The sequence below is a fragment of the Triticum dicoccoides genome, chromosome 2B (assembly GCF_002162155.2).
Source record: "Triticum dicoccoides isolate Atlit2015 ecotype Zavitan chromosome 2B, WEW_v2.0, whole genome shotgun sequence".
Taxonomy (NCBI): Eukaryota; Viridiplantae; Streptophyta; class Magnoliopsida; order Poales; family Poaceae; genus Triticum; species Triticum dicoccoides.
In genome coordinates, this window is record NC_041383.1 from 667,784,840 (window position 1) to 667,798,607 (window position 13,768).

The window sequence follows — 13,768 nt, forward strand, 5'->3', positions numbered from 1 at the left end:
TAAAGGGCTTATAAAGTAAATAAATGACAAGCATGCCACAGTCGGGCGTCTCAGCGACACCACATAAAGGGCTTATAAAGTAAATAAATGACAAGCATGCCACAGTCGGGCGTCTCAGCGACACCACATAAAGGGCTTATAAATTAAATAAATGACAAGCATGCCATAGTCGGGCGTCTCAGCGACACCACGTAAAGGGCTTACAAATAATCACAGTGAATATCCAGGAGGTAAAACCGTCCCAGGGATACTCAATACATCAGATAATATCGAGGGGTTAGTCCATAAAAATAATCATAGTCATCATAAGTCACAAGTCACGATCCATGTTCTGGTTTAACAGTTTCTCCTCCGAAGACCGACACTAAGACCGACACTTGACCCATCCCAGACTGAAATCCTTAACCATGGACAAGGCTATTCGAATAGGTTTAATCTCTGCAGAGGGTGTACTCTTTACCCAGTGTAACGAATTTCCTTTAGTCCATCGGGACTAATTCCGTCTACGGCCTTTTAGTTGAAAACACACCTGACCTACACACACCAGCTTAACTCACATGTGTCTGGAATCACCCACGACACCTGTCAAGCAAAACTCTAAGTGGGGAGGCTACAACCTCGCGTAGCATGGGATCAAATTTATATCGCGCTCTCTAAGGGGTGGCCTCCCCTCTCGGTCTCAACCGGAAACACCCATGCCCCCGGACCAGGTGGCCTGCCGACTAGCTATAACTGGTATCTTCCACGATGGCCTCTCTGTACGGTGTGTGCTAGAAAGGGGTTGACGACTTACTGAACCGTACCCTACTTGTTTTAGAGACAAGTGAAAGTACGAAACAAGTATGGGGGTTACTAGAACAAGACTTGATCTATGATCGACTCAGGAGGTTTAAGTATTCCCTGCATGATTAGCCTAACAAATTTATTTCATCCAACAGACAGATTCACCACTCATCATACCCCTCATGCCATGCCGGACACACTCGTCTCGACGAGGAACTAGGGACAAGCTCGGGTCTACCCAAGACAGAGACTTTCCCGTTTTCCTTCCGGTAGGCACGAAAGGCATACGAGGATGATCATCATCACAAGCGTGTCCATTTCCAACAGCAAGAAAATTTCCAATAAGCATTCATGCAAATGATCACATCACCACATAAAATAACGAGTTCTACGTATTGAGGTGGTGTCATGATCGTGTCAAACAATGCATGCAAAATATTATGCCAGGGTTCAGAATGCTTGCCTTGAATGTGTGGAAAGGCAGGGTGCACTCCAAAACTTTTGAAAGTTTTCTTCTCTCTCTCCAAAGTCCTATTTTAAATAAATTTGAATTAACACACAAATTCAAAACAGCACAAAAAGTTGTTTTGAAATTTTTTTCAAATAAATCTTAAAATAAACTAGATTAAATTTGAGAGAGGTAGGAAAAAGAATCAATTCATTTGGAGTCATCATTAAAAAGTTATAGCCAGTCAAAGTTGTGGTCAAAATCTATTTTTTAAAATAAAACAGAATAAAAAGAAAATGATTCGAACTGACCACGTCGAAGGCGTATTCTGAAAATACGCTTCCACTTATGCCTGCGTGGATCGGCACTGGGTCACTGACAGTGGACCCGCCTGGCCCACTGGTCAGGTTTGACCAGTCCACGCGCGCGTCGCCTCCTCCGACTGAATAGAGGCGGAGCTCCGGCGATGCTCACCGGTGAATGGCGGCACCGTTCTGGAAACAGAGGCCATCCGCGGGCTCAGGGGATCGAGACGGTCACTCCGGTGGTCGATACGGTCTCTGGGGTGGACGGGGCTGCCGGCGGCGAGCTTCGCAGCGGACGGTGGCTGTCGGGCAAAGTGATTTTTCTCCCGCGGTGAGTCCCGACCAAAATCGAGTAGGGGGATGGATTCACGAGGGGGAGAGGAAGCTCCTGGTGAAGATAGTGGAAAGGTGGAGGCTCTGGTGGCGCCGGAATGGCCGGGGCAGTGGCGGCGGCTGCGGTTGCCGGAGATGGGGAAGAATACCTCCCCGGGTCGATTGGTTGCCACGGGAGAACTAGGGGAGCATTCTGAGGCTGCCTGCGGGAACGGGACGTGCTCGGGGCCTCTTCTTATAGTGTAACGAGGTCGGTTTGCGGCAGCCGTGGATAAATTCGCCGGTGAACCCCCTCTCTGTAGCGGCAGGGCGTCGTGGCGGCGACTAGAGCTAGAGGACACGCGAGAGGATGAGGTTGAGCTGTTCCAGGGGCAGGTGGCTTGGGCGGCACCGACTTGGCAGAGGCGCGCTGCGGACGCTGGCGTGCCGCCAAGGGCTCTGACGGCGGTGCTGCAGGGCACCAGGGCTGCTTGGCGTGATGCGGTGAGAGGGGAGTGCGTGGCGCGGCTCTGTGGTGTGGGCAAAACCAGGGGAGCGACGTGGCTGCTCGGGCGCGGCACGTGCAAAACGCGTGCTCTGCTCGCGCTCTAGGCGTGCACGGCACTCGTTCGACGAAATGCCAGGGCGTCTAAGGTTGCTAGAGAGTCACTGCAAATCCACATGATTAGATTAGAGACATGCAGAAGGCTACTGGACAACTTGATTTGGGGCAAGGGAAAAGTTCACAACACAAAACCTTCAACCATGCCAGATCTGTTCATGCACACAGGGTGTTCGACTAAATGCCAGAGGCACCTAGGAAGTACTTGGGGTGGTTAAAACTTCCAGAGTGGGGTCTCTTTAGATGCAAGAGAGGGTGGTGAGGTTAGTTTGTCAAAAGAAGAAACTTGCTAGTGCAAGTTTTGCAAAACTTCAATTCTGGACAGAAGGCAAATGGCATCATTACATGAACCAAAAAATGTCCCAAAGGGTGCATGCTCCTGGACTTAGGGGTTTTGCAGGGTTGACTACAAGCAGGAGAAAGCACAAGGTCACTAGAGCAAAAATAAATAGGGCTGCAGTAGAAAACACAAGGCTGGACCAGAATGAAAAAGAGGTTGATACACTCAATTTTTCCAAAGGACAATACTAGGTTTTTGCAAAAAGTTGGATGGCATGCTACCACTGACATCCCATAATTTTGGTAGAAGTTTTTAAGAAATATTTAAATAGGTTGTAGTGCAAAACTGTCCTCTGAACCAGATTTGAAAACTAGGTGTAGAGCTAAAAATATTCAGGGAATGAAAAATATTTTCGCATAAAAGTGTTTTAAAAACATCACATGACATCTCCAATTTTTGGTGGAATTTTTAAATAAATTTATCAAATGGTTGTAGTGCAAAAGAGGCCCTGAAGCTTAGAAAAAAATCATTTTTCAAGAAATAAGGCATCAGGGAAAAATTATGCAAATAATCCCACTGATAAAGAATTGTTTTATTTCAGAGAGAAAAATAAGTCCAACAATGATTGAAAAGATTCCACTTGGGGTAAAAACTACATAATAATAAAGAAAAGAGAGGTTCTGAAATCAGAAGGAAATACAGAAAATAAAAGTTTTAGTTTCCTGGCAAAATTTTAATTAATAAAACATGGTTAAAATTTTGGGGTGTCACAACACTACCCCCCTTAAGAAAAAATCTCGTCCTCGAGATTTGCTAAGAGCGGTTTTGAAAAACAGATACCCCACGGTTACGTGTTTTTGCAAGCAGTGTATGAGTTCGAGCGGTTGTGGGTCTGCTGCCGTGGTGCTCTAGGAAATAAAGTAATCCACAACGTGAGAAGATATACGATGCAGCAACTCAAGAAAAGAAATCTCACTCCAGGATTTCTCGCGAGAGAAACAGTAATATAATAGTCAAACCGCAACAAAACTACTCACATTAATAGAAACTAAATAATTTACTCGCCGCACAAACTCGGGGTACCACGCATAAGTTACAACGCAATAATAAATGTTGCAATAATAAACACAGCAGCGACGTCTATAATGCAAACGGTAACTGGACGTGGTCCCGAGAAAATGTCTCTGGTGCTGGGATGCACTCCTCTTCTATCGGGGAAAGCGGATTGATCAGCCGATGAATGTGTCTCTCCTGGTCGGGCCTCAGTGGTCTGTCAATGGCAATCTGAGGATTCAAATCGGCGAGACTTTGGAGGTATCCCATTATTCGCTGAGTCAAACATTGTTGAGCGATGGCGTACTGGACCAGGTTGGCCAGCACTGGGTCTCTCTCAATTCGTCCACCGGGAAAAGATGTTACTTCTCCGGGTGCTGCACGGCTCGGAAAGTAATAATACCCTCGTTCGCTGGCATAGGGTACCGCGAATCGAAGGCGAGCGAGTGCTTCGTAAGCAGCAGCTTCTATGGCCATATGTGGGGTCGTCATAGATTTCCCCACGAAGGAGACTTCCGTTGGGTCTTGGTTGGAGTCTACAGAAGGGATGTGTACTGCTGCACAATATTTCGAGGTGGAAGGTGTGATTCTCGATTTGAACAGCTCGTAGTAGGGTGGCTGGGTAGAACCCATGGTACTGCAGATAAAGTCCCACAATATTTTGACAAAACTACTTGGGGTTGCATCTGGGGTTCTCAGATAAATACTAGGGCTCGACATGGCAGGAAAAAGGTTGCGAGGGTGGTGCACGAGGTGAGGGTGCTGGGTAAGGTCACAAGGTGGCCTTTTTATATAGCATCCGGGCTGGTTATTTACCGTGGTGAAAGGTAATAAATTTGCCAGCTTAGCTCCAAGGGTCAAGGTCAAAGCCACAGATACATACCTCACTAAAGTGACGTATCACTGTGGGGTTGTCGGGGTTGGTTGTTGCAGTTGTGCCTAGAAAAATATGCAACTGCATGCTGACATAATTATGCAAGGTTACTATTACAACAGAGGCACAACAACAGGTTGCGTTAATCTACAAGGTAACATGATTACGAAGCGAGGATACACACTGACTTGGCACTACTTGGTGACTTAGTCTACCTCGTTAATATCCAAGCGGGCTTGCCTTGTGGATGACGAGGCTTCTCCACGGGTCTCACCGTCGGGGTTAGCTGGAGGTGGTTGAGGAAGGGCAGGGTCGGGGTAGCGATGATGACCATCGCGGGGATTGTTGGCCACAATCCCGTTGGAGTGTGCTCCCAAAAGGCGACTAAGCACTTCTGGGGTCATCAAAGCACCTTGGTTGATGGCTGGGGCTGATCTCAAGGTCTCGATTGGTCGTCCGAACAGCATGACTGGGCTATCGGCATCGGGCTCATCTTCTCCTCTTGCCGGGGCTCGACGAACTAGCTCTCCACGAGCTGCGATCAGATCAATGGTGATTTGATCGAATAGTGCCTCTAGTGCACCTACATAGCGCACTAGGTGCAACAATGCAGGGTCCGTCTCGTGATCTCCGTTGGCAACTTGGGGTGGTCTACCATACCCTTCGCGTCTGGGGTGGTAGTAGAACGAGCGACAGTTAACTCTGGGCGACAACTGCCGGAGTTGAACTATAGCCTCTCGAGCAGCTAGCTGGATGGCTTGTGGCTTGAAGGAAGTTGTCCTTCCGGTGAACCTGTAGGGGCGTTCTGGAGATAGACCCCTACCGTAGATGTGCACAGTGGCCCAGAATTGATGGCTTTCACCGCCCATGGGTCCTTGGTACACAACATATTCTGGGGGCTCTTCTAACGCATAGGCACGACGGGTGAGGTTTGAGAGTATGGTTACAAAACCTCCAAGGTTGGTTGCTGTGGTTTCATTGTGCACGACGGGGCCAGGCATTATGGCTTGGTTTGAGGTAGAGGTTGTGCTGTGCTGGGTTGAGGCGAGCGTGCCCTTTTTATAGAAAAAGGGAACGAAGTCTTCCTTCGCACGCTTGCGAATGAGACATTATAGGCATCGGTCACTGGTGCGTGTTCGACATGCTAGGTTGATAGGTTGGGCATCGACTGCCAAAAGTGTCGGAGTCACTGTGTGGCTATCTTGCACAAGAAGCTTGGCTGGGTTTTGGTTAAGGTCTGGTGGTTTGGCCTACCTAGGTTTTTCAACCTGGCTAAGATAGGATTAGCCAATGGTCAGCCTGGCTCTGATACCAAGTTTGTGGGGACCGGTTTTCCAGGTATTAATTTCCAGAAAATGGTCCTTGTGCTCATCAGCCCCAGGATTATTGTTAGCTGATGAGGCACCAACTTGATACACGTATTCCACGCAAAAAACAAAATATGTAGTACAAGACCATTCTGGTCAGTGAGTACAACAAATGGTCTCTAGTGGTAGATGGCGGAAGCGGTTTGTGGATTATCAGTGTCTATGGGACTCCTTTTCCCATGGGAATAGCTGACCAGGTTAACTCCTATCTTCGCGAGGCTGCTATCACCGTTGCTTAGGTTCCGGGGCCGTCATCACGGTCGCTCCTCTCCGCGCAAGAAATCTGGCCAAGACAATAGCCAGGGACAAGCCAGTGAGTATTTTGAATGTACTCGCAAACATTATGAACACGGGTATAATATAACAACGATGTTCTGAAATATTTTATGATCATGACATCAGTCACAAAAATAGTAAAATCTCTGATGCATGCAAGCAGGTTATTTATGAATATGCAATAACATAGAAATAAAATGCACCGATCGGGTGTCTGAGCGACACCACATAAAGGGCTTATAAAGTAAATAAATGACAAGCATGCCACAGTCGGGCGTCTCAGCGACACCACGTAAAGGGCTTATAAAGTAAATAAATGACAAGCATGCCACAGTCGGGCGTCTCAGTGACACCACATAAAGGGCTTATAAGGTAAATAAATAACAAGCATGCCACAATCGGGCGTCTCAGCGACACCACATAAAGGGCTTATAATTTAAATAAATGACAAGCATGCCATAGTCGGGCGTCTCAGCGACACCACATAAAGGGCTTATAAAGTAAATAAATGACAAGCATGCCACAGTCGGGCATCTCAGCGACACCATGTAAAGGGCTTACAAATAATCACAGTGAATATCCAGGAGGTAAAACCGTCCCAGGGATACTCAATACATCAGATAATATTGAGGGATTAGTCCATAAAAATAATCATAGTCATCATAAGTCACAAGTCACGATCCATGTTCTGGTTTAACAGTTTCTCCTCCAAAGACCGACACTAAGACCGACACTTGACCCATCCCAGACTGAAATCCTTAACCATGGACACGGCTATTCGAATATGTTTAATCTCTGCAGAGGGTGTACTCTTTACCTAGTGTAACGGATTTCCTTTAGTCCATCGGGACTAATTCCGTCTACGGCCTTTTAGTTGAAAACACACCTGACCTACACACACCAGCTTAACTCACATGTGTCTGGAATCACCCACGACACCTATCAAGCAAAACTCTAAGTGGGGAGGCTACAACCTCGCGTAGCATGGGATCAAATTTATATCGCGCGCTCTAAGGGGTGGCCTCCCCTCTCGGTCTCAACCGGAAACACCCATGCCCCCGGACCAGGTGGCCTGCCTACCAGCTACAACCAGTATCTTCCACCATGGCCTCTCTGTACGGTGTGTGCTAGAAAGGGGTTGACGACTTACTGAACCGTACCCTACTTGTTGTAGAGACAAGTGGTAGTACGAAACAAGTATGGGGGTTACTGGAACAAGACTCGATCTATGGTCAACTCGGGAGGTTTAAGTATTCCCTGCATGATTAGCATAACGAATTTATTTCATCCAACAGACAGATTCACCACTCATCATACCCCTCATGCCATGCCGGACACACTCGTCTCGATGAGGAACTAGGGACAAGCTCGGGTCTACCCAAGACAGAGACTTTCCCGTTTTCCTTCCGGTAGGCACGAAAGGCATATGAGGATGATCATCATCACAAGCGTGTCCATTTCCAACAGCAAGGAAATTTCCAATAAGCATTCATGCAAATGATCACATCACCACATAAAATAACGAGTTCTACGTATTGAGGTGGTGTCATGATCGTGTCAAACAATGCATGCAAAATATTTGCTAGGGTTCAGAATGCTTACCTTGAATGTGTGGAAAGGCATGGTGCACTCCAAAACTTTTGAAAGTTTTCTTCTCTCTCTCCAAAGTCCTATTTTAAATAAATTTGAATTAACACACAAATTCAAAACAGCACAAAAAGTTGTTTTTAAAAAATTTCAAATAAATCTTAAAATAAACTAGATTAAATTTGAGAGAGGTAGGAAAAAGAATCAATTCATTTGGAGTCATCATTAAAAAGTTATAGGCAGTCAAAGTTGTGGTCAAAATCTGTTTTTTTAAATAAAACAGAATAAAAAGAAAATGATTCGAACTGACCACGTCGAAGGCGTATTCTGAAAATACGCTTCCACTTATGCCTGCGTGGATTGGCACTGGGTCACTGACAGTGGACCCGCCTGGCCCACTAGTCAGGTTTGACCAGTCCACGCGCGCGTCGCCTCCTCAGACCGAACAGAGGCGGAGCTCCGGCGATGCTCGCCGGCGAATGGCGGCAACGTTTGGGAAACGGAGGCCATCCGCAGGCTCAGGGGATCGAGACGGTCACTCCGGTGGTCGATACGGTCTTTGGGGTGGACGGAGCTGCCGGTGGCGAGCTTCGCAGCGGACGGTGGCCGTCGGGCAAAGTGATTTTTCTCCCGCAGTGAGTCCCGACCAAAATCGAGCAGGGGGATGGATTCACGAGGGGGAGAGGAAGCTCCTGGTGAAGAGAGTGGAGAGGGGGTGGCTCTGGTGGCGCCGGAATGGCCGGGGCAGTGGCGGCGGCTGCGGTTGCCGGAGATGGGGAAGAAGACCTCCCCGGGTCGATTGGTTGCCACGGGAGAACTAGGGGAGCATTCTGAGGCTGCCTGCGGGAACGGGACGTGCTCGGGGCCTCTTCTTATAGTGCAACAAGGTCGGTTTGCGGCGGTCGTGGATAAGTTCGCCGGCGAACCGCCTCTCTGTAGCGGCAGGGCGTCGTGGCAGCAACGAGAGCTAGAGGACACGCGAGAGGATGAGGTTGAGCTGTTCCAGGGGCAGGTGGAGAGCGGTGGTGGCTCGGCACCGACCTGGCAGAGGCGTGCTGCGGACGCTGGCGTGCCGCCAAGGGCTCTGACGGCGGTGCTGCAGGGCACCAGGGCTGCTTGGCGTGATGCGATGAGAGGCGGAGTGCGTGGCGCGGCTCTGTGGTGTGGGCAAAACCAGGGGCGCGACGTGGATGCTCGGGCGCGGCACGTGCAAAACGCGTGCTCTGCTCGCGCTCTGGGCGTGCACGGCACTCGTTCGATGAAATACCAGGGCGTCTAAGGTTGCTAGAGAGTCACTGCAAATCCACAGGATTAGATTAGGGACATGCAGAAGGCTACTGGACAACTAGGTTTGGGGCAAGGGAAAAGTTCACAACACAAAACCTTCAACCATGCCAGATCTGTTCATGCACACAGGGTGTTCGACAAAATGCCAGAGGCACCTAGGAAGTACTTGGGGTGGTCAAAACTTCCAGAGTGGGGTCTCTTTAGATGCAAGAGAGGGTGGTGAGGTTAGTTTGTCAAAAGAAGAAACTTGCTAGTGCAAGTTTTGCAAAACTTCAATTCTGGACAGAAGGCAAATGGCATCATTAAACCCAAAAAATGTCCCAAAGGGTGCATGCTCCTGGACTTAGGGGTTTTGCAGGGTTGACAAGCAGGAGAAAGCACAAGGTCACTAGAGCAAAAATAAATAGGGTTGCAGTAGAAAACACAAGGCTGGACCAGAATGAAAAAGAGGTTGATATACTCAATTTTTCCAAAGGACAATACTAGGTTTTTGCAAAAAGTTGGATGGCATGCTACCACTGACATCCCATAATTTTGGTAGAAGTTTTTAAGAAATATTTAAATAGGTTGTAGTGCAAAACTGTCCTCTGGACCAGATTTGAAAACTAGGTGTAGAGCTCAAAATATTCAGGGAATGAAATATATTTTTGAATAAAAGTGTTTTAAAAACATCACATGACATCTCCAATTTTTGGTGGAATTTTTAAATAAATTTATCAAATGGTTGTAGTGCAAAAGAGGCCCTGAAGCTTAGAAAAAATCATTTTTCAAGAAATAAGGCATCAGGGAAAAATTATGCAAATAATCCCACTGATAAAGAATTGTTTTATTTCAGAGAGAAAAATAAGTCCAACAATGATTGAAAAGATTTCACTTGGGGTAAAAACTACATAATAATAAAGAAAAGAGAGGTTCTGAAATCAGAAGGAAATACAGAAAATAAAAGTTTTAGTTTCCTGGCAAAATTTTAATTAATAAAACAAGGTTAAAATTTTGGGGTGTCACAGATGATCAACCATGGCTGTCGGAGACTGCCGTGGAATTAAGGAGCCAGGGAGGGAGTGGGCAATGAACAACGGGGCAACAGACGACAGAGACTATATGGACACGTGTGGAGTGATGTAAGAACAAAAATCGACATGGTAACTGGCTTGCATTAATCGGCCGCGGGCGAGTTAGCGCATATCAATTGCTATTAAAGACATGTAGCAACGATGATTTGTTTTCTCAATCACCAGTAAGTGGACTCCAATTGATAGGATATGATTCACTACCCCATTACCACACTCATGGTGCTGCCAAATTCGCCGCCCCCGATGATACCACACCTAAAATGCTGCCATGATACCAACTTAAAAAATTAGTTTTAGATGTCCCAAAAAATTCAGATTTTTTTGTGTGAATGTTCACAACGTATGTGACTACAACCCATAAAAACATATCCAAATTCCAAATACACATTGAGAGACGAAAATGACAAATCTAGCATGAATAGTGTCACAAAAGGACAAAAGCAAAATTGACACTATTCACATCTGGATTTGTCTTTTTTTTGTTTCTCAATGTATATTTCAAATTTGAAGTTGAAATTTTTAGGGGATGTAGACACATTCCTTGTCAACATTCATGAATATTTTCAGATTTTTTGAAACTTTTAAAATTGAATTTTCTAAAATGGTATCATGAGAGCATTTAGGGTGTGGTATCACTGAATATCCCCCCCACCCACAGCGCCCTGTAGTGTCACAGGACACAACCGGGAAGGCCCCAAGGGATTCGTCGCTAGTTGCTCGCCTTGCAGGCTGCGGCTGAGCACTCTTGATGTGTATCCTTTTCTTCACGTTTTTTGAGGTAATCAATTCTTCACGTGCAAAGCAACGGTTACTCAAAAAAACGTGCAAAGAACCATGAAAAGTCAGATGACATACAACAGTGTAAAGGCCCAGTCAGCTAAATGAACAACGGATCAACAAAATTGTTACGGGAGCAGCGGCCTAGCCTTTGTAGCACTTTTTGGAGTGCAATAGAAAGCCCAGGCAGGACTACTAATAAATTGAAGACGAAAAATGCACATAACTCCATATCATACGACCGAAAATGTTGATGGCTCGAGAGGGCTAAAATAGTGCTCAGTTGTAATGTCTCTAAATTGCCTTCTATCATGGTATTTTTCCCGACAATACCCATATGAAGATAGCGCACATGTCGGAGATCTTGATGGTGCATACAGGAATGATTTACCTAGGTTCAATCCTAGAAATGAGGTAATACCCTACTTGTTCTTGTCTATATTGATGATCTAACATGAGAACTAGGATTCGTGTCTACAAGAGGTCGATCCCAAGATCAAATAGGAGTTTTTGCCACAAATGTTGCTTGGTACCTATCAGGGGCTCCCTACCGGGCCTTATATAGGCTGGATGAATTCTTGAAGAAGCCCATCTCGTCTTACCATCACATGACGATGTTACTTGGTGCATAGTTCTAGGATCACACAATCCCAAAAACCGATGGTTCCTAGTCCTATGATGTATGTGGGTTTCAACAACATTGGGAAAGCAAATGTAACTAAGTGAAAACATGTGTTCATTGAATATATTGTATGATGATATGAATGTAGAAATTACTAAACTTTACTCCATGGTCAATGGACGGTGGCTTTTTTGCGAATCAATGTTATCTCTCTCTCCAAAATGCTTATATAGGAACAAGTTGTGGTGCAATATGTAGCCATGTGATTGATGCTTTCATGTAATTCAATACTTCCATAATGGACACATGGGCAATTGGAAATTCTTGTGTACTTGTGTGCATCCCTCTCACAGTGCAATAACTTCCCACTCAATACATTTTACTCGTATCAATTCACGTTCATGTCATAGTTTCTTTGGATAGGAAGCATCTGCATTTGATGTCCCAAGTCAATCAACCACAAAAATGTAGAAACGAAGCTATGCAACAACAATCACTAATCGAGAAACAATGATTTTGACCATAATTTCATAAATCACCGCACAATTCTCTTCACCCAAAGATTAACTATGTAACCATTTAAGGGTGTTCAAACTTAGGCTTAAGCAGACACAAAATTAGAAGTGCTTATGTAACGACTTGATAGTTTGTAAACTAGGCTGAACTTAGTACTCAACTTTATCCGGCACATTTATATATTTTACATGATTAACGCATTTTTGATTTTCCAATAGGAGATACACTCATGTTGGTCATGTACAAAATCGACCAGGTCCTTCATATTCGACTCTCTTCTGCTACAACATGCAGCCAGTGAGGAATTCATCCTCATGTACACCCAGCACTTGCAACTTCCCATGCTCATCTACCAACCGTGAGGCTTCCATGGCCATCTTATTCCACCCAACTTGACAACGTCTCCAACACATCGCATCTCATTACCATCCCAGTGCTCCCCATGGCTACCATAGGTCTTAGGTTCCCTCCCCCCTAGCTCCACTGCCGAAAGTCCACACCTAGTCCATAGGTGGTTGGTGATACGTCTCCATCGTATCTACTTTTCCAAACACTTTTGCCCTTGTTTTGGACTCAAACTTGCATGATTTGAATGGAACTAACCCGGACTGACACTGTTTTCAGCAGAACTGCCATGGTGTTATTTTTGTGCAGAAATAAAAGTTCTTGGAATGACCTGAAAATCCACGGAGCAACTTTTTGGAATTAATAAAAAATACTGGCAAAATAATCAAGACCAGGGGGCCCACACCCTGTCCACGAGGGTGGGAGCATGCCCTACCCCCTAGGCGCGCCCCCTGCCTCATGGGCCTCCTGGTGCTCCACCGACCTCAACTCCAACTCCATATATTTACGTTCGGGGAGAAAAAATAGGAGAGAAGGATTCATCACATTTTATGATACAGAGCTACCGCCAAGCCCTAATCTCTCTCGGGAGAGCTGACCTGGAGTCCGTTCGGGGCTCCGGAGAGGGGAATCCGTCGCTGTCGTCATCATCAACCTTCCTCCATCACCAAATTCATTATGCTCACCGCCGTGCGTGAGTAATTCCATCGTAGGCTTGCTGGACGGTGATGGGTTGGATGAGATTTACCATGTAACCGAGTTAGTTTTGTTAGGGTTTGATCCCTAGTATCCATTATGTTCTAAGATTGATGTTGATGTTGCTATGACTTTGCTATGCTTAATGCTTGTCACTAGGGCCCGAGTGCCATGATTTCAGATCTGAACCTATAATCTTTTCATGAATATATGTGAGTTCTTGATCCTATCTTGCAAGTCTATAGTCACCTATTATGTGTTATGATCCGACAACCCCGAAGTGACAACAATCGGGACCACTCTCGGTGATGACCGTAGTTTGAGGAGTTCATGTATTCACTAAGTGTTAATGCTTTGGTCCAGTACTCTATTAAAAGGAGGCCTTAATATCCCTTAGTTTCCAATAGGACCCCGCTGCCATGGGAGGATAGGACAAAAGATGTCATGCAAGTTCTTTTCCATAAGCACGTATGACTATATTCGGAATACATGCCTACATTACATTGATGAACTGGAGCTAGTTCTGTGTCACCCTATGTTATAAC